Here is a 19,798-nt window from a genome sequence, read left to right as displayed (position 1 = left end):
GATTCAACGTTTATTAAGGAATATATTTAAATTTTAAAATATTTATTTTAACTAAATTATTAGAGGCGAGGATGGAGAAAGGAAAAAAAAGAAAGAAAACATTAATTTTGAAGGAACTATTTTCCTTAATAGTAAAAAACTAACGAGATACTTGTTTACAACTCTTTGGGACCAATGCTTTTACATAACACTATTTAGAATTAATACTCATGTATTAAGAATAAATTAAAATTTACATTACTTCATGTTACTTATCTTGATTACATTTTTTTACAGTTAAAATTTAATGATATACAAATCGTTTCCCAGCACATCATCATAATTGGCATAAAATGGCCGACGTAGGTAAAAAAATGGTTTAAAAAATTTCTTAATGCTTATCCTGCAAATTGCAAAATTTTAAAACTGTGTGATGGTTTTATCTACTTGATCATGTGATAGCTTTTTCGAACCATTAAGTGAAAATTTAATGATTTTGTTTAAAGACTTTTCCTTAATTTTGAAGAAGCCAAATTCATTTTGGAAAACAGTCTTTCGACAGAAGCTATTATTATGAGCAGTATTAAACTTAAGGCAAATAACTTAACGAGTTTGGGAATCGATAACAGTAACAGCGTATGATTTTGCAAACGCCAAAATATGAATCGCGATTTGTGATTTCAAATCTCGTTAATACAAATCGCAAGGGATAATTTTTAGATCTCGTTAATGTGAATACGAAATGCGATTTTTAGATCGTGTGAATACGAATTGCGATGTGTGACTTTTATATTAGTTCCGATTCATGTGGCTTTTAGAATTAACGGCCAAAAAAATAAAATAAAATAAAAGTTCGAAAAAGTTCTTATTTTTGTGTTGAAATCAACACAGAGCAGTTAAGTTATTATTTTAATGAACGATTCAAAACTCGCGCGCCTTGAAACAAGAGTAATAAAAATATCAGGATTTTTTTAAACCGTGGGGAGAAGCGTAGAAAGAACTTCCCTAAAAACTATAAAAATCCCTTTATATTTACAATGAAATCGGCATAAATATAGCGCGTCAAAAAGAGATGTATTTAAATGCTTGATTCGAAAATTAAAGTGTCGCAATAGCGTATAAAAATATTGGGACTTTCTGAACCTTGAAGAAATGTGTAGCAATAATTGCCAAAGTAACTATTCGTAAATAATTTGATTCGCGATAAAATCGTCATAAATAAACCATGTTAAAAATGATTATCTAAAAGAGCGATTCGTTATTCGCTGTTCATAATAATATATCGTGCTAAAAATATCCAAAGTTTAAAAACCATGCGAAATGTGTCGCGATAATTTCAGAAAAAAGGATTAAAAATCATTCAGATTTGAGATGAAGTTTGCACAAATAAAGCATTTCATTATAAAGCATTTAATAATAAAGAATAATCGATAATAAAGCATATTTAGCTTTAATAAAGCATTTTCATTACTTTCAAGACGTTAGTACTTAGTTCGATTTCATAAAAGAAATTGCGGTTTCCGTAACTGCGTGAAAATGGGTAGCAATAATTACGAAAAGTCATTGGATTTACGGCGAAATCGGCACACACGAAGGGCGTCAAAAGTATTGGAATTTTTAAAACTATGCGTAAATCCGCAGCATTAACCATCGGAGAAAAAAAAACGATCGAAAAGCTACACTGGTTGAAATTGGGTACACCAAAAACTTTATTGCGCAATAAAAATACAATTAAAAAAAATCTATAATATTTTTTTTCATTTTGCTCAGGCTGCTGCCGCGGGTCGCACATAGAGAGCATGTTGTACCCCCTACTTCAGACAATTGAAATTAAATTTTGTTAAACGAGTGTATTATACAATTGCTCAATATATCCTTCAATGATGTTTTTCCGAAAGATGCTTAGCATACATTTGCCCGGTATTCCCTACAAAGCTCGTAAAGTAACTACATAGACCCATTTGGGCAATAATTTCAAAATTAAAAAAACGTAAATATTTATAATTTAAAAGTTTATCAAATAATATAAAATTAAGAAGAGTTTTTAAGCAGCAATAAAAAAATGCATTAACAAAAAAATAATTGTGAAAATTTGCCTTTGAAATAAATGGAAAAGTATGCAATAAGCGTTTACTTGTGTGATTATTTAACAAATGCAGTTTTCTTGTAAATGAATGAGACATCTTTCTTATCCTACCAAACACCACATTCAATTCAATCAACCCATTTTAGGCCAAGCATAGAAATTTTATAATATGTAGTATTATTTTCATTGAAATATACTTACATTGCATTCATTAAGACACAAAAAAAATGTCGTGTATAAATTTCTTATTTTATTTAAGAAATTAAATGGGGGGGGGGGTATGAGCAATATTTACCAAATTAATGAACAAACCATTTAGTTGAATGCTTGTTTTTTTATGAATTTCTTTTATTTTATTTACTGACTTGCAACTTTAATCCGTCAGTAAAACATAATGATAAATTTTAAAAGGAATAATATACATTTTCAAAAAATTTCATTCGTCAATAACAGTTTTAAGTTTTAAGAAGAACTTTAAAAGTTTAAAAATTTCTCAACAGAAAGTATTTACTCCAATTGAATTACTGTTAATTTTAGGAAGTCTTAAGAACCCTTGACAATAGCAGAAAAATGAAATTAGTGAAAAAAAATTCGTCGCAATGTTAATAAAAAATATTTATTGAAATGGTGCGTTTGCGCAACTTTGGCCGAAAATGGGTTGAAATCAACTAAATCTTGAGCCCACGAAATTTAAATCAAAATTAAAAACAAAATTAAGACGATTAAAAGTGATAAAAAAATTGAAAAGCGAATTAAGGCAAATGAGAAGGATTGCGCTAGACTTATGAATGAACTGGTGCATAGGAGTTAAAGCGTTTTAACCAAAACTAGGTACCTATCAAAAATATTAAATATCTACTCTAAGATATAGCCGAACAGTAAATATTTTATGATAAAAAAATACCATTGTTTTTGAATCAGTAATAATTTCATAAACTATTAAAACCAAAATATCCCGATTAGCTGTCATTTCAATCAAGGGATTCATGTTAATCCGATTCATATTAATCAAGGGATTCATTTTGATCAGATTCATATTAATCAGTGGGATTTAATATGAAACAAAACTTCTTTTTTTTATACTATACTGGCATTCATAACTCTGACTGTGTAATTTAAAATAGCATCATTATCACAGACACCTCTATACTGTAAGCAGTGCACACAAAAAATGAACTCCTTTAATAACTCTTGATTTAATGATCGGTTATTCGCCTTCAAAGATTCAGTATTAATGGTTCGAAAGTCTACCTTTAAATAAGCTGATTATATAGAGAACCCGATATTTTAAGTTACAAAATCAGATGCGAAAACGCACTTTCTTACCCAACGTAGTATTCTTACGTAGAGCAGAGGTATTTTTTAAAAAGAAATTTGGATTTTTGACTGCCAAAATATGTGGGTAGCCGTACTCTATTCCAGTTAATTTCGCAGGGGAACAATCAAAATTTAAGACTCATTAATATAAATTCACTTCTTTGTATAATTCGCTAAATCTCGATAATTTTTTAAGCATAATGCACATAAATATAAAACTCATTTATCTGAAAATAATTACACGTAAAGAATAATTTTAAATACCTTTTTATTATATTATTTAACAGCAGTTTAAAAATGTTTGAATTGTAAGGAATCTGAATTTTTACATAATTTTGAAGTATTTAATTTCAAATGACAAAATGCAAAATTTAAAGGAAATCGGTTGGAAAGTTATAGGGAAATAAAGTTCAACTATACATTTTTAAATGGATATCTCAAAAGTTTTTTCACCGATTTTATTCAAATATTTTTGCTATTTGAAATAATGTAAAATTGTAAAATGATTTGCATACTGTACAACTCAAAATTATTATTTTTAAATAAATTTATAATAAAAATAACGGATGAAATATATACGAATAGTTATTAATGCGAGAATTAAAATGAATAGTTATTAATACGATGCATACATCAAAATTTTTAAATTTCATGAAAATATGAAAATTTTGTTTCGTGGCCTCCCCACCCCAATGAAATATTCCTGTGCCAACCTAAGATTTAATGGATCATCTTTATTTTTTAGAATATTAAATGTGATATACTATGGCCATTATTAGTCTTAGTGTCACTTGAAATTAAATCATAGTTGATTTGAAAGTCTCAAAAATTCATTTAAATTTTTACTGTCTTAGAAGTTTAAAACAAATTGCGAACCTATGATTAATCAGGATCAATCATGTTTTTGCTCTTAGTTAGTTCTCTTCCATTTATAGTGCAAATACATTTATTTAATTTACGTTATGAATCACATAATAAATAGAAAATAAAATATTTTCTGACAATTATTTACCTTCTTTATTCATAATTTTATTTAAAATTAAAATTCTATCTTTAAGTCAAAAATTAAGATTTCGTAATACCTTATCAAGTTATCGATATCAATTAAGAAATGTCATGTGTTAGAATCGATTTAAGATTATTGGAAACAAAAAATGTGAATAGGAAATATTAGGTTCGAATCCCAGCGATGGCTGGTCGATATGAATTCCGCACCCGGCTCGCGCCGACCACAGTGCTGACGTAAAATATCCTCAGCGGTAGATGGATCATGGGTTAGAATTCTCTTGCTGTCACGCTAATCGTGTGGAGTTCTCGTGGTTTTCCTTTCCATATAACGCTATTGCGGGTTAGTTCCATTAAAATGTCCTCCACGAAGGCAAATTTCTCCCAATACTCGATCCAGGAGATCCTTGTTTACTGGATTGGGTTCAATATTACAAGGCTACGGAGTTTAATATTAGTAGTCTTAAGCCCATAATTGAGTCTTCTGTTCAAAGACAGTTATAAAATAATATAAAATATTAAAAAAAATCTTATAGAATATGTATGACAAAATTACTGTACAGAAGTTTGCTTAAGGGTTTTTTTAAAAGCATTTTCTTTTATTTATGTCAAATAATTTGTTTGTATGCCTGTACTTTATTCAAGTTATTTTGCTATTAAACGAAGTCGGTAAAATAATTTTTTTTACACGAGTGTGATGTGCTAACAGCCAATTTACACTGGATTTCGTACATTGATTGGTAAATGAAGTATTTTGTATCAAATGTCAATTTTGCATTCTTAATTTTATTTTAAGCAATTGGAATTGATTTACAATAAAAGCATGGTTGAAATTCTATTTAAACAATATTAGCAACAACCATGTAAGCATTAAAAATAATTCAACCGGAAAAAAATCTTTCAAAAATCATGTTTCAAATTTATTTTCGTAATTTTTGAAGTTTTAAAAAACAATTTCAATTACATAATCCTTGTCAATAAACCAGCAAATTTAAAACATAAATTACAATTTCAACAATATTCAAACTTTAAAAAAGTAAAATATAAAAATCATACTTTGTTTTTTTTTACTACTTTAGTAGTAATACTTTTTTTTTACGCCGCACTTTAAATAGTTTAAACTACCTATGATATAAACACACACAAAAAACTGCTATTGTGATTGTATATTTATTTTTAAAAAAAATTGTATGAATTTTATTTTGCATAATGCATTTTTGGTTACATATTTTAGCTAATAATAGCATAAAATTTAAAAATACAACTTTCGTGTTCAGTTTATTATCCTGAATTAATTCAATATTATGCTTAAGAAAATTTTTTATAAATGAATAAGTATTTATTTTTTGCTGTTTTTCAGAGAGAAGGTTGAAAAATAAGGAAAAAGGTAAGCAAAAGTAAATAAATGGAGGGTTAAGAATTATTTGCATCTCTAGTAAAAAATTTAAGATTCTGTTGTTGTTGTTGTTCCCGTCAAGTAACATTTTTTCTCTTTCTCACTCTGGTTGAACGTAGAAGTAACGACGCGCATGCGCACTGCTCAAAACAAAAAAGAAAAAGAACTGAATTTTAATCGTCAGTCGATTTGTAGAATTTCATGCAGCTGTTGAGCTTTAATTTGAAATGTAAACACTTTCTTTTCTTTTATTTAGTCAAATCTAAGAATATTCAAAATATTCTTAGATTTGACTGTTGAATTAGGATTGCGTCGATTTCTTCTTAATAGAATTTTTAGACCTACATTGATCACTTCTTAATAAAATTTCTAGAATTAGATTTATAGATGAACCACCGTTAGCAGTTGTTTCTTATGCCACTTGCCAATACCAGCAAGCCTGCTTGGTGAAAGTAAGTGAATTTAGGGCGAAAGTGCGTCTCTTGTGCTTCTGTGGCGCCATCTATGGCCAAAAATACGAAGTCAGTCACACGCACGTCATAGCCCATTTACAGGGCGGACCCATTCATATATCCATTTATTCATCCACAGATCGTATTTTTGACCTGAAGAACCAGAGAACGATCAATCTCCAATTCATTTTTTGTATTTTGTAACCGTCGTTGAACAGTCGATCCAGTTTTTTGATTTACAACTACTAATGTTCAACTCCGTAGCCTTGTAATTTTGAACCAATCCAGTGAAAAGGAAACTCCCGGATCAGTACTTCCAGAGGTATGATTTGTTTTTTGAATATAAAAGACTTTGTGACCCGACAGATATAACGAGCACCAGTCACCATTTACTATATGGGAAGTCTTCGGCAGGTGGTGATTTAACCCACGACCTCTTGGACATGGGCCCAACGCCTTATTAACCAGACTAACCTGGCTTTACTTAAAATTATCTTAAATATTCCCATTTCCTATTTCGGATCAAAATTTCAGGTGAAAGAATACCAAAAAAGATTTTACGTATGTATACATATTTCTTATATATAAACCAGTATACTTTTAATAAAAAATGACATTGAATAAAAATAGCAAATTTTGAATAAAAATTCTCAAACCAAATGTCCTTCTCTGTTTGCATTATATCAAAAAGTTTACCCATTTTTGTCAAAAATAAGATTAGAATAAAACAACTTTGTGAACAACATCGCTTAACCTTATGACAAATTTTGGTTCAGCTAAATCCTCTTATCCAGAAAGTGGATTTTGACGTCATAATCAATCCCGCCTCTTTTTGAGTTACGTGAAGACATTTTAAGCTAATTTTGAGTTATAATTTTAATAAATTCAGATTAATTTTGAAGAATGATCAGTTGATTTTTGAACGTTTTTAGTTATAGACTAGTTAAAATAATCAACATTACTCGATTACCCTACGCATGCAGGTTGCTCGTTCGTAATATTAATTTTACCTCTTTGAGTATTCCGCTATATCACAAGAACTTTTAACGAAAATTAAAAAATTTTTGTGCAAAATTATAAATTTTTTTATCTATAGATAAATCCAAGTCAAAATTTTAATAATTATTTATTATAAACTTTATAGTTATTTTATTCCATAAAAATTAATTAAAAATTATAATAAAAATTTATTTTATTTAATAAAAGCCGAAAAAAATTGAATTGTAAGGTTTACATTTTAGCATCATTTTCATTAATCTAAATTAAAATGGCGAAATACAAAATTTGGTAAAATCAGACAAATAGTTTCTGAGAAATTGAATTCTGAAAAAGTCGTTTTTTTCAAAACTGCGTAAGTTTTATGTTTAAGAATTAATTTCTCAGTAAGTATTCGGACGATATCTTTCAAATTTCGTATTTCACCATTTAAAATTGCAAATTGATGCAAAACTTGTATACGAATTCAATTTTCTTTACTACTACTAAATAAAATAATAAAAGATAAGTATTTACTGAGAGTTTTATTTTGCTTGAAATTATTTCTGGATAAACGAAGCTCGTGTGAAAAATCTTTCAATTCGCTTAAAAAGTTCAAGCTATGATGAAATACGCAAAAAGTAAAGTTAATATTAAGGGGTCCATATTCAGGACCACTCTCCTGTTCTAACCACTAAAATCTTATTTCTCAGATTGCGGCTACCTACTATTCGAATCCGCCAAGAAAATGATATGTCTATTCAGAGAAAGTACGCTTTTGTGTCTGATTTCGTAACTTAAAATATAGTTTGCACAAATTAATAAACACATATAACCCCTTCGAAGCATTCAGATTGAGCCCTAGAACGTGAAGATCCAATCATTAGATCAAAAATTATTTATGTTAATCCATTAATATATATATATATATATATATATATATATATATATATATATATATATATATATGTGTGTACTGCAAATCAAAATTCTTGTTTACACAACAGAAGTTTCCATTTGTGTTGCATTATTGAAAGAAAAAAAAATCCAGCAAATGAAACAGGTAGCAACAGGTATTAAAAAATTTACATTTTTGGACAAAACACGTGGAAGATTTCAAAATTGAAAAGACAAGAGAATTATAATGTTACCTGTATTTTGATGTACTAGCTCAATTGACATTATAACTCTTTCCTGCAAGAAAAACAGTTGCTTTAGCAAAACCATAGTTCAAAAAAAAAGAAAGAAAAAAACAGCAGTATAAATAGTACAATCAAAAAGGCAGGACATGTAATGACTCCTTCCAGGGTTGAGAAAAATTTAGACCAGACGTAACCCCCTATAAGTTTTTCAAATTCCGATACTTTGATTAAGACATTATATAAGATATTATAAAACACATACTCCATATTTATCAAATTACACTCTCACTGCGTAAAATTTTAATCGAAAAACCATATAGTTTTTCATTTGCTTTTATAATCCTTTTATTGACAATTTTTTTCTTTCGGTTTTTCATACTTCAAATATCACATTTAAGTAATCGCTTTTCTTTCATTGTACCAACTTCATCGCAGAATTCATTACAATTTCAAATTTAATTTGGCAACTAATTTTTTTCAGAAATGGTTAAGTTTTAATTCAGAAATTTTGATGTGATGATGATGATGATGTGACGCTTCGAAATTGAGTGCTGACCATATTCTGACGTGCTAAAAACACGAAAGGAATCTGAGAAAGAATCTTTAAAGAATGTTAAAGAATCTTTTGACCATTTTCACATGGTAATAAAAACTTAAATATTTTAAAGATATTACGACACTTAGGGACATACTTCAGGTCTTAAGCGACTCCGGGTGAAACATTGAGGCATTTTATCATGATTAATAAATATCAGATTTTGTTTAACAAGGTATAAATTAAAAGTAAGATTTTTTAATTCCAATTATTATTTTTTACTTTTTAAAACTGTTTTCGTATTTAACGATCAAAAATCTGACAAAATGCATAAATATTTTTTAATATTATTTAACTAAAATTCTTAATAGTACTAATAATAAAAAAAGTTTATTATTTATTCACTGCAAAGCAATTACTGAATAAATTAGCTTATTTAGCCAGTTAAACATTAAACTGGATGCGTAGCCAGATTTTCCACCAAAAAACAAGCACCTTCTAAGTTCTTTTTAAGCACACAAAGAACATTTTTTATGACTTTCCAAAAAAAGAAAATCATAGTTAGGATCTGTGCAGGAATATTTTTTTCCCTATCGTTTTAAGTTCTTAATTTATAAACATAAAATTAATAAAATTCAAAAACATTTTCAAAGACTTTACATAATCATAATAAAATAACTAGTTTCCGATAAATATTGCAGAGAAAATTGTGAAAATCATGCAGTTTTTGTAATTTAGAACGACAATCGACACAGCAAAGGAAAAAAAAAAGCTTTATAAGAGATAGAAAATTAAGCACTTATCACAAATCCTGAATAAAAAAAGCACCTTTAAGGGCTTTTACAATACTCAAATCAAAAATAAGCACCTTTAAGCACTTTTTAAAAACGCTACACCCCCTGTTAAAGAATGACAAAGACAGAGAACCAACTTGTCGAATGAAAAGTTAATTAATTTAGATGAGAAAACATTTTTAAATACAAATTATTCTTTTAGAACACGTCTTTATTTACAAGCAGTGATAGTCTAACTAAGCATTCCATAAATTTTATAATTAATTAATTATTTTAAATAAATGTATATAAAATGAAATGGACACAAATGAAATATATTTATTGCTAATGAAGCGGCAAATTAGTTTTCACACTGCAATGAGTGCTTTAAAATATGAAATGAATAATGAAAATTTATAATTTAAAAGTTACATTCTTATCCACTTTTAAGCTTTTAAGCAAAACAGAAAAATTTTTTTTTTTAAATTTATTAACTTATTCCTTTGGGGTGCTCGGCACTATCTCCAGTTTAAGCCTGTAATAATGTTTATTCTTTTCTTAAAGTTACAGTCCCAGGAAAGCACTGTAGTGTTTTAATAATTACATGTCTTGCACGAGTTTGTATGCAATAATTATATATTTAAATTTACATGTGATGAGTTTTTATTCCGGAAATCTTTATATACTTTCTATTTGTATTTATTTTCAATGTATTGCATTACAATGCTAACGGATTGATACACGACCGTAAACAAGTGCAAACTCGAGTGCCTTCAGTGAAGGCACTCTAGTTTGCACTTGTTTATTTGTTCACCTGTTTACTTGTTTATTTTGTTCACTGAAGGCACTCTAGTGCAAACCGGTTTCAGTCGTGTTATCGCTTGCGTCAGTTGCGGTTGTGTTTCTGTGACTTTATGTGCTGTACTTATAGGATTTACAGTTTTGTAATACGCAGTTATTTGCTTATTTTGTGCAGTGTTTATATAATAAATCGAAAAACTTCAATCACGTGTAAAGAAAAAAAAAGGCCGAGATAGCCTGTAGGTAGGGCACTGGGCCCACGTCCAAGAGTTCGTGGGTTCGATCCCGACCGGCCGAACATTCCTTGTGCTGTAAATGGCGACCGATGCACGTTAAATCTGTGGAGTCGCAAAGTCCTCCATGTTCCCATAGCAAATAAATACCTCTGGGGGTTCTGATCCAGGAGTTTCCTTGTCTTCTGGATTGGGTTCAAAATGACAAGGCTACGGAGTTAAATGTTAGCAATGGTTAACCCAAAATCGGGTCTGCTGTTCAACGACGGATATAAAATAAAATAAAGTCACTCGTGGAAAAAAAAGGCGATGTAAAAAAGCTAAAGTAAAGGCCCTCGTGAATGCTAAAATATTTTCAAGCCTCGAAATATCACGAAGATTGAAGGTCATTTTTGAAGTTAGCGAACGACGCATAGAAAAGAAAATTGAGTCAGGGGACGAATTGAGGCCGAAAAGAGAGAAAAGATGCGGCAGAATCTTATAGTGAGTCGAATAATTTAGCTAAAGACTGTATACTAATATTTTGAATAAATTGTTCCGATAGAATTTAAGCTTTTATATTCTCTTCAGTGGCTCGCTTAAAGCAATCTTTTTGGGAAAATTATTCGAATTATTAGATTGTATAATACGTGGCGACGATTCAAGTTGGTTTTAATGGTCTTTTGTTTTGTTTAAATATGCAATTTGTTCCCCTTAATAACTAGGTTTTTCGTTGTTAGTATTAATTGTAATAGAAATTTATTTCTAAAATTAAAATACGTGTCAAAATTGCGTTAGCACATGAATTAGTTTAATTTGCTTAAACTTTTTATTATTTTAAGTTGAACATGGCAAACGAAATTGAGCAGACTCTTTCTGAATCTCTATTTGCATGTATACTTTTTAAACTACCACTAACATGGAAGAATAATATCAAACTTTGGTTTGTTAAGGAATTTTGATTTATCAGGAATTACTAACGACTAAACGAAATATAGCAATATTATAGCAGCTATAGACACAGACTTAAACGGCAGTTTCAGATATTTTGTTTCATTTTCCAGCTGCTAACAAATATAATACTCTTATAGGAAGTCTTATTGCGGAATTTATAGACTCTGAAAATAAACAAATTCTCAAACTTCTTTCTGCATTATAATTATCGGACGAAAAACCGTCACAAATGCAAACGCTGAATGGTACGGTGCGAAAAAAAAACGGATAATCCTGAATAATATTTGATGTAAAAATCGATTTTCACGATTGTGATTTGTAATTGCGACAATATCTTTCTCGTGTTGTTGCTACCCAGTCTCGATCACACGCAACGTGACGCTGCACACACTGATAAAAGCAACCGAGGAGTGATCAAACACACTCCATGATATTAAAACATCTCTCATAAGCAGCGCTCAAAATATGGTTATCTTAATACAGCGCTCCCGGCCTCTCATAAAAACAGCAATGAATCATACAGCGATATCCATTGATAGAATTCTATCCAAAATGACATTCTGGTGTAAGAGTAATGTAGCACTACGATTATTCAATACCAATTTACTAGTATATAACACCGTTCATCAACCTTCTTCGGTCCGGTCTAAGTTTGACAATTTTACCAGGGCCCACTAAAGGAGGGAGTAGCTACAGTTCGTTCACCAGGAATTGGCACTTGGCTCCACCGATTCTGACGAAGAGTTTATTCCGGCGCAGGCATAAGAGGAGAAAAGTCTCCGCGCTTGGAATTGAGACAACCCTTAATGCATACCAAACGTTGAGGGTGAATTCTTTTTCAGTCACTTACTTCGCTTCATCATCTATAATTCTACCTTTCGTTACTCTAATGAAATATATTACAGCAAAATGTCTCAAAAAGGACAAACTATAGACTTAAAAGAGAGAGATATCATGAAATTTATGAAATATTTAATGTTAATAAAATGCACGTAAAGATTGCTAAATAAATATTTTTGTCATCCGATTGCCAACTAGCAAGCTTGGTCAGGATTGTTCATTTCCTTTTCCCAAAGATAGAGAAATAGTATCGTCGGATACCACGTGATGAAGGCGGAAACAACTGCCAACTCCTGGTGAATGATCTATTATCCGGATATAATATCTAATATCTAATTAGAATATCTAATAAGTTTTAGTTCAGAAACAGTTAGCTCCTAGCATTACAATCTTATGAAACTTTCTTTTTCCTCTCGAAAAGATAAATTATAAAAACACAATTGTTTCATAATCAGCATTCATATAAAATAAATGAAACAGTCTTGCTCTAGCGCCTTCTTAAAAGATTGTAAAAATTTCCATTATTCGGAATTATTTTGCGTAAGCAAAGTAGTTCTATCAATTATAATATATTAATAATAAGAATATTTAATACATAATATAATACATTTTTTTAATCATGCGTTTTAATATTTACTTGCAATAGTTTTTATTCGCATTTTGCATTGATTAATTAATCTTTTTTAAAAATAAGTTGTGACATTTTGTTCGATACTAAACATTTAAAATGAATTGATTCATTTGGTGGTAAGCAAATATTTGCATCAATTCAATATTTGTATTTATACTTTGCATGTAATCTTCGCATTGGGCAACAAATTGATTTATTTAATAAATTAGAGTTAAATTATGCACGCATGGTTTTATTTTTAGTCCCAGAATTTTGTACTTATTTTTCATTTTAAAAATTAAACGTAAATTTTTATCATTGCATATTGAAAATTTAAGCAATTTTGTTACATTAAATAAATAATCTCAGGAAACTAAAGCGGCAAAATATTACTCGATTAAAAACTTTGTCCGCTTCGAAAAATATTCAAACAAGAAATAACAGTATACATGTTTCAAACACTCAAAAACAGACGCCCATTTTCAAAACTTGCCAGATGTGAATCGGAAGAAACAAAAGGGATTTGAATTATAAAACGAAGAGCTGCTTATGAAAAATGGAATGAATAGCAGGAAGATACAAAAGTTAAAAAAAACCACAGAAGCCAAAAGAAAAAGAAAGAAATAAATAAAAAAAGATACCCTGACCATTTTTCCACCACTGTTTCTCATAAGCGTATAGCCGTGTTTTTGCCACCTCATATTAATTTTATTCACCATAATTGTCATAACATTTCTGCATTCCATATTTCCGTTTTGCACACATTTAACATTTACAACCTTCTAACTTTACTTAACCTCCGAACTTACCATCTTCCGCTCGTTTGATGTTGACAGTGGATTTAATCGCTTCTATAGTGGGTTCATCTTGGCTAAACTAACTAGACTCAAACCTCTTCAAATCCTTACAGAGATCTTTCTTTAAGAACTTAACAGTTTTTTCCCCGTTCGTTATAAAATTAGGCCTTTTAACAAAAACCAAATTTAGATCTCTTACAGATTCTATTAGCTTTAATGATCACTGTGGTATTTACTACATTCATTGTCAGTGAGAGATTGGCTATATCGGATAAACTAGACGCGCTTTAAAATTTAGACTTAAAGAAACATAATTGCCTGCTATCAAAACATCATCCATTGCAGCAAACTGTTGGAATTATGGGCATAAATTCAATTTCGACGATGTCGAAATTATTTCCATCACTGCCACATAAGCTCATCTTGGAATCTTATTTTATTCAAATAAATGCGTATTCCCCTCTCAACGATATCAGATCCTCACCACTTCTCCATAACGAGTGGAAATGCATTATACCTTGATTTGTCTCTCACGGTCACTGTGGTTTCTCTTGTTCTGTGGATCTTTTATCTCTCTCGAGTACTGTGGTTTTTTTCTAGCTCTGTTTCTCACTTTTATTTTTTCCATTTTTTGTGGACAACCTTTTGTTTTATTTTAAACTTACGTTTCTTATCATTCACGTTCGGCTTGTCTTGAAAATGGGCGCCTGCTTTGAGCGCTTGAAACATGCCGACTGTTATTTCCCATTAGTATGTTTTTTGAAGCGAACGAAATTTTTAATCTTGTAAAATCTTTGTTATAATTCAAAAATGGAAAGTTCACATTACTTTTAACTATATAATAATGCATAAAAAATGTTTGATAAATAATTAGCCGAAAATACGTCTTCACTCAATTTATTTTATAACAAATGAGCATCTTCAAATTATATTAGTAGGGGTGCACAATCTTTTTGAACGAAGGGCCACATGGACAGCAGATTAACCAACGAAGAGCTGCAAGCCAAAGTACTTAGACAAACATGTTTAGTAATTGTAAGTAGTGATTACTATATAAACATCATTGTTCAAGGCACTAAATTATTTTTATCAGTTAACCTTGTAATAATACGTTGGTATAAAATTAAATATTTTTAAACGTTTAAAATAAAAATAAAAACTTTGAAATTGATTACTTAGAAAATAAAATACAATCAGAATAAACTTATCAGGAAAAAAATTCCGATTAAATTAAAATAATTAAAAACAATGGGAATATTCATGTTTGTTTTAATCACATTATATAATACTTAAGTCCACTTAATCATAAATTTTAACATAAAAAATTTGTTCAATGAATTAAATTAAAAACAATTAATATTCTAGTTATCAACATTAATGAAAATTAAATACTTTGATTTAAAGAAAGTTCTTAGCGTTAAAAATGATTAAAATTGAAACCCTTGCAGCTTAAAATAAGATTCAACATTTATTAAGGAATATACTTAAACTTTGAACGATTTATTTTTGGCTGAGAAAGGGGCAAAGGGCTGAGAAAGGAAAGAAAGAAAACATTAATTTTGAAGGAACTATTTCCTTAATAAATAAAAAAACTATAAGATACTTGCTTACAATTCCTTATGACCCATACTTTTTAAACATAACACTATTAACAATTAATTCACGTGTGTTAGCAATAAATTAAAATTTGCATTACTTTATGATACTTAAATTTATTATTATTTTTTTTACAGTTAAAATTTAATGATATACAAATCATTTCTCTGCATATAATTATAAATGATGTAAAATGGTTAAAAAATTTTCTTAATGGCATATTCCACAATTTGAAACATTTTAAAATATTGTGATGGTTTGATCTACTTGATCATGTGATAGCTTTTTCGGGTTATTAAATGAAAATTTAATGATTTTGTTTAAAGACTGCTCCTTAACCTTGAACATGACAAATTCATTTATACAGAAGCTGTTGTGGTCAGTATTAATTTTAGGGCATATAACTTAATTAGTTTGGGAATTTGTCCCATATGGAGCTCTTCCTTTCCAGATTTTTAAATTGCGAGAATACGAATCGAGATATGTGATTTTCAAATTGCGCGAAGACTCACAATGTATAATTTTTAAAACGTGTAAACATGAATAGCGATATGTGGTTTTTAAATCACGTGAATATAAATCGTGGTGTGTGATTTTTGAATTGCGAGAAGAGTAATAACGTATGATTTTTTAAACGCTAAAATATGAATCGCGATTTGTGATTTTAAATCTCAAGAATACGAATCGCGATAGATGATTTTTAATGTTAGTATGAAATCTCGTTAATGTTAATATGAAATGCAATTTTCAGACCGCGAGAATACGAATTACGATGTGTGACTTTTAAATTGCGACTGTCAAAAAATAAACGTGCGAAAAAATACTTATATTTGCGTTGATATCGACACAGAGCAAGTGAGTGATTAATTTAATACGCGATTCAAAACTCGCATGCCGTGAAAATATAGTGATAAGGATATGAGGATGTTTTGAACCGTGGGGAAAGGCGTAGGTTCCCATCGTAAATAAAAAGGGATTTTAATAGTTATAATTACCGAAAAAAACTATTAAAATCCCTTTATATTTACGATGAAATCGGCATAACTAGCGTCAAAAAGTAATGTATTTAAATGCCCGGGATTCGAGTAAAAAATATTAGGACGTTCGAAACCTTGTTGAAATGTGTAGCAATAATAATTGCCAAAATAACGATTCATAAATAATTTGATTTGCGATAAAATCGTCACAAATAAACCACTTCAAAAAATGGTTAGCTCAATGAGTGAATCGTTACTCGCAATTCACAATAATGTCGTGCTAAAAATATCGCGATTTTGAAAACTAGCAATAACTGCCGAAAAAATGATCAAAAGTCATTTAGATTTACGATGCTGTTTACTCAATTAAAGCGTCTCATAACTTTCAAGACGTTCGAACATATTTCGATTTCATAAAAAAAAATATCGCGATTTCAGAAACTACGTGAAAATGGGTAGCAATAATTATCGAAAAGTCATTGAATTTTCGACGAAATCACCACACACGAAGAGGGTCAATAATAATGTCGAATTAAAATATTGGGATTTACAAAACTATGCGTAAATCCGTAGCATTAACCATTGAGAAACTACATTGGTTGAGATTTTGTGCATCAAAAATTTGATTGCGCAATATTATTTTATTTTAAATCCGTCGTAGAACATCCGAACCAGTTTTTTGGGTTTACGACTACTAATCTTCAACTCCTAATTTCGAACCAATCCAGAAGACAAGGAAACTCCTGGATCAGTACCCCCAGAGGTATGATTTGTTATGGGAACATGAAGGATTTTGTGACTCGACAGATTTAATGTGCATCAGTAACCATTGTAGGCTGGGATCGAACCCAAGAACTCTTTGAAATGGGCCCAGTGCCCTACCAACCAGGCTATCCCAGCCTGATTGCGCAATTTAAAATTACCGAACTTTTATTTATTTATTTTTTAAAATTGTTAATTTTAAAAATTATGCTTAGGTTGCTGCCGCAGGCTATACATACGGCTGTACAGGTCGTATGCTGTGCCCCTCTACTTAAAACAATTAAAAATAAATTTTTTTAAATGATTTGGTCAGACATTTGCTCAATATATCCTTCAATGATGTTTATTTTTAAAGATCAAGAGCCATTGCCTGGATTACATTTGTCCGGTATACCATTACAATGCTCGTAAAGTAACTACATAGCCCCGTTTGGGCAATACTTTCAAAATTAAAAAAACTGAAATATTTATAATTTCAACGTTCAATAAATATAAATTTATGAAGAGTTTTTAAGCAGCAATACATTGCCAAAAAAGTATTATGTTTCCCCAATTGTGACAATTTTCTTTTGAAATAAATTGAAAAGTATGCATTAAAGTTTGCTTGTGTGATTATTTAACAAATGAAGATTTCTTTTAACTGAATGAGACATTTCTTCTTATCCTACCACAAACACCACATTCAATTCTCCTATTTTAGGCAAAGCATAGAAATTCTATAAAATGTGGTGTTATTTTCATTGAACTATGCTTACATTACATTCATTAAGACACAAAAAAATTTCATGCATGAATTTTTTTTTAAGAAATAGAATGGGGCGTATAGGCACCCATTCACCAAAACAATGAACAAACCATTTAGCTGAATGCTTGTTTTTTATGAATTTTTTTTTATTTTATTTACTGACTTGCAACTTTAATCCATCATAAAAACATAATGATAAATCTCAAATGGAATAATTATGCATTTTCAAAAACTTTCATTTGTCATTTAACGTTTTAAGTTAAAAGAAAACTTCAATAGCATAAAAAATTTTCTCAGCAGAAAGTGTTCTCTCCAATTGAATTATTGTTAGTTTTTGGGTGTCTTAACAGCCTTTGACAATTGCAGAAAAATAAAATTAGTGAAAAAAATACCCCACAATGTTAATAAAAAAATATTTATTGAAATGGCGCGTATGCTCAACTTTGGCCGAAAATGGGTTAAAATGAAGTGAATCTAAAATTAGACCACACGAAATTTTAGATAAGAGTAAAAACAAAATTAAGACAATTAAAAGTGATAAAAAAATTGAAAAGCGAATTAAGGCAAATAAGAAGGACTGCGTTAGACTTTAGAATGAACTGGCCCTTAGTACCTAAAACTTTTTTACCAATAAAATAGGTCCCTATCAAATATAATATTAAACTTCCACTTTAAGATATACACGAAAAGTGAATAATTTATGATAAATATAAAAATACCGTTGTTTTTGAATCAGTAATAATTTCATAAGATATTGAAACTGAAATATCTAGATTAGTTGTAATATTAATGAAGGGATTCATATTAATCAAGGGATTCATATTAATCAGATTCATATTAATCAAATGCTTCATATTCATCAGATTCATATTAAGATAATTTTATTTTAGTCTGGGCAAATATGAATTCCAAAATGCCGTTTAAAAGCAAAAGTAGAATAATTTATATCTTTCTTTTCAGCACTAGTCACTTTATATTTTAGTTAACTAATCACTTATGCTTTCTTGGGCGCTTTCTGAGAACAGCTTTATTTAAATAAAGGATTTAAAACTTCTAACACTGGATTAAATGAATCAAAACTCCGACCCAAATCGGCTCAGATACGACCTATAATAACGAGAAATATATGAACAAAGTGCTTTATTATTATTATTATTTTTTATAATTATAATATACTTCCGATATTATTATGTTATAAAAGGATACGAATTCCACTTTTGTATGCATCAAAATTACTAAGTATTTAAACTATTAAATCAGAATACATATTAACTATTTTTTCGTTACATAAATTTACTTTAAAATAATTAGTATAACAAAGAATTAGTATAGTTATGTGGTGACTAGTGCACGCTAAATCTGTTGGGTGACAAAGTCCTCCATGTTCCGTTAACAAATTATGCCTTTGAGGATTGGAGATTGATCGTTCTCTAGTTCAGGTCAAAATTACGTCCTGTAGATGATTGATTGAATGGATGGATGTATGAATGGGTTCGCTCTATAAGTGGGTGTGACGTATGGGTGTGGCAGTTGTCGAATTCTTGGCCATAGATGCCGAAACTGGAGAACAAGATCACACCCCCAGTGCCTTAATGGCTACGACAATAACAAAAATAATAGTTATCAATAAAAATGAAATTGAAATGCCTGCTCTATGGTAAATAATGGCTACATCTATACATAATAATAAACGAGGCTGTGTGTGTGTGTGTGTGTGTGTCTGTAATCACAATATATCGCCCCAGAAGCCTCGCCCGGGCACGAAACTCGGCCCATAATTGTGTTTTGACATAATGAAGAAGTATTTTCTTTATTTTTCAAAAATTTTGATTAGTTATTTAGTT

The 19,798-nt window shown here is 29.6% G+C and overlaps 1 long non-coding RNA gene across 2 annotated transcripts in view; it reads right to left on the bottom strand.

The window, feature by feature from the left end:
* Positions 1-19,798, bottom strand: part of LOC110282414 (uncharacterized) — a 113,519-nt gene that overhangs the window by 35,377 nt on the left and 58,344 nt on the right. The window contains exon 6 of one of the 2 annotated variants that reach the window (XR_015431037.1): positions 8,362-8,404. The exons of the other annotated variant lie outside the window; for it this stretch is intronic. This is a non-coding gene — a long non-coding RNA (uncharacterized LOC110282414). The remainder of the gene's footprint in view (positions 1-8,361; positions 8,405-19,798) is intronic. 2 annotated transcript variants of the gene reach the window in all.

Source organism: Parasteatoda tepidariorum, unplaced genomic scaffold (assembly GCF_982258835.1).
Source record: "Parasteatoda tepidariorum strain Cologne lab strain unplaced genomic scaffold, Ptep-v5.0 scaffold_12, whole genome shotgun sequence".
NCBI classification, from domain to species: Eukaryota; Metazoa; Arthropoda; class Arachnida; order Araneae; family Theridiidae; genus Parasteatoda; species Parasteatoda tepidariorum.
The sequence above is the reverse complement of the archived record's forward strand: the minus strand, read 5'-3'. Positions and strand labels throughout refer to the sequence as shown.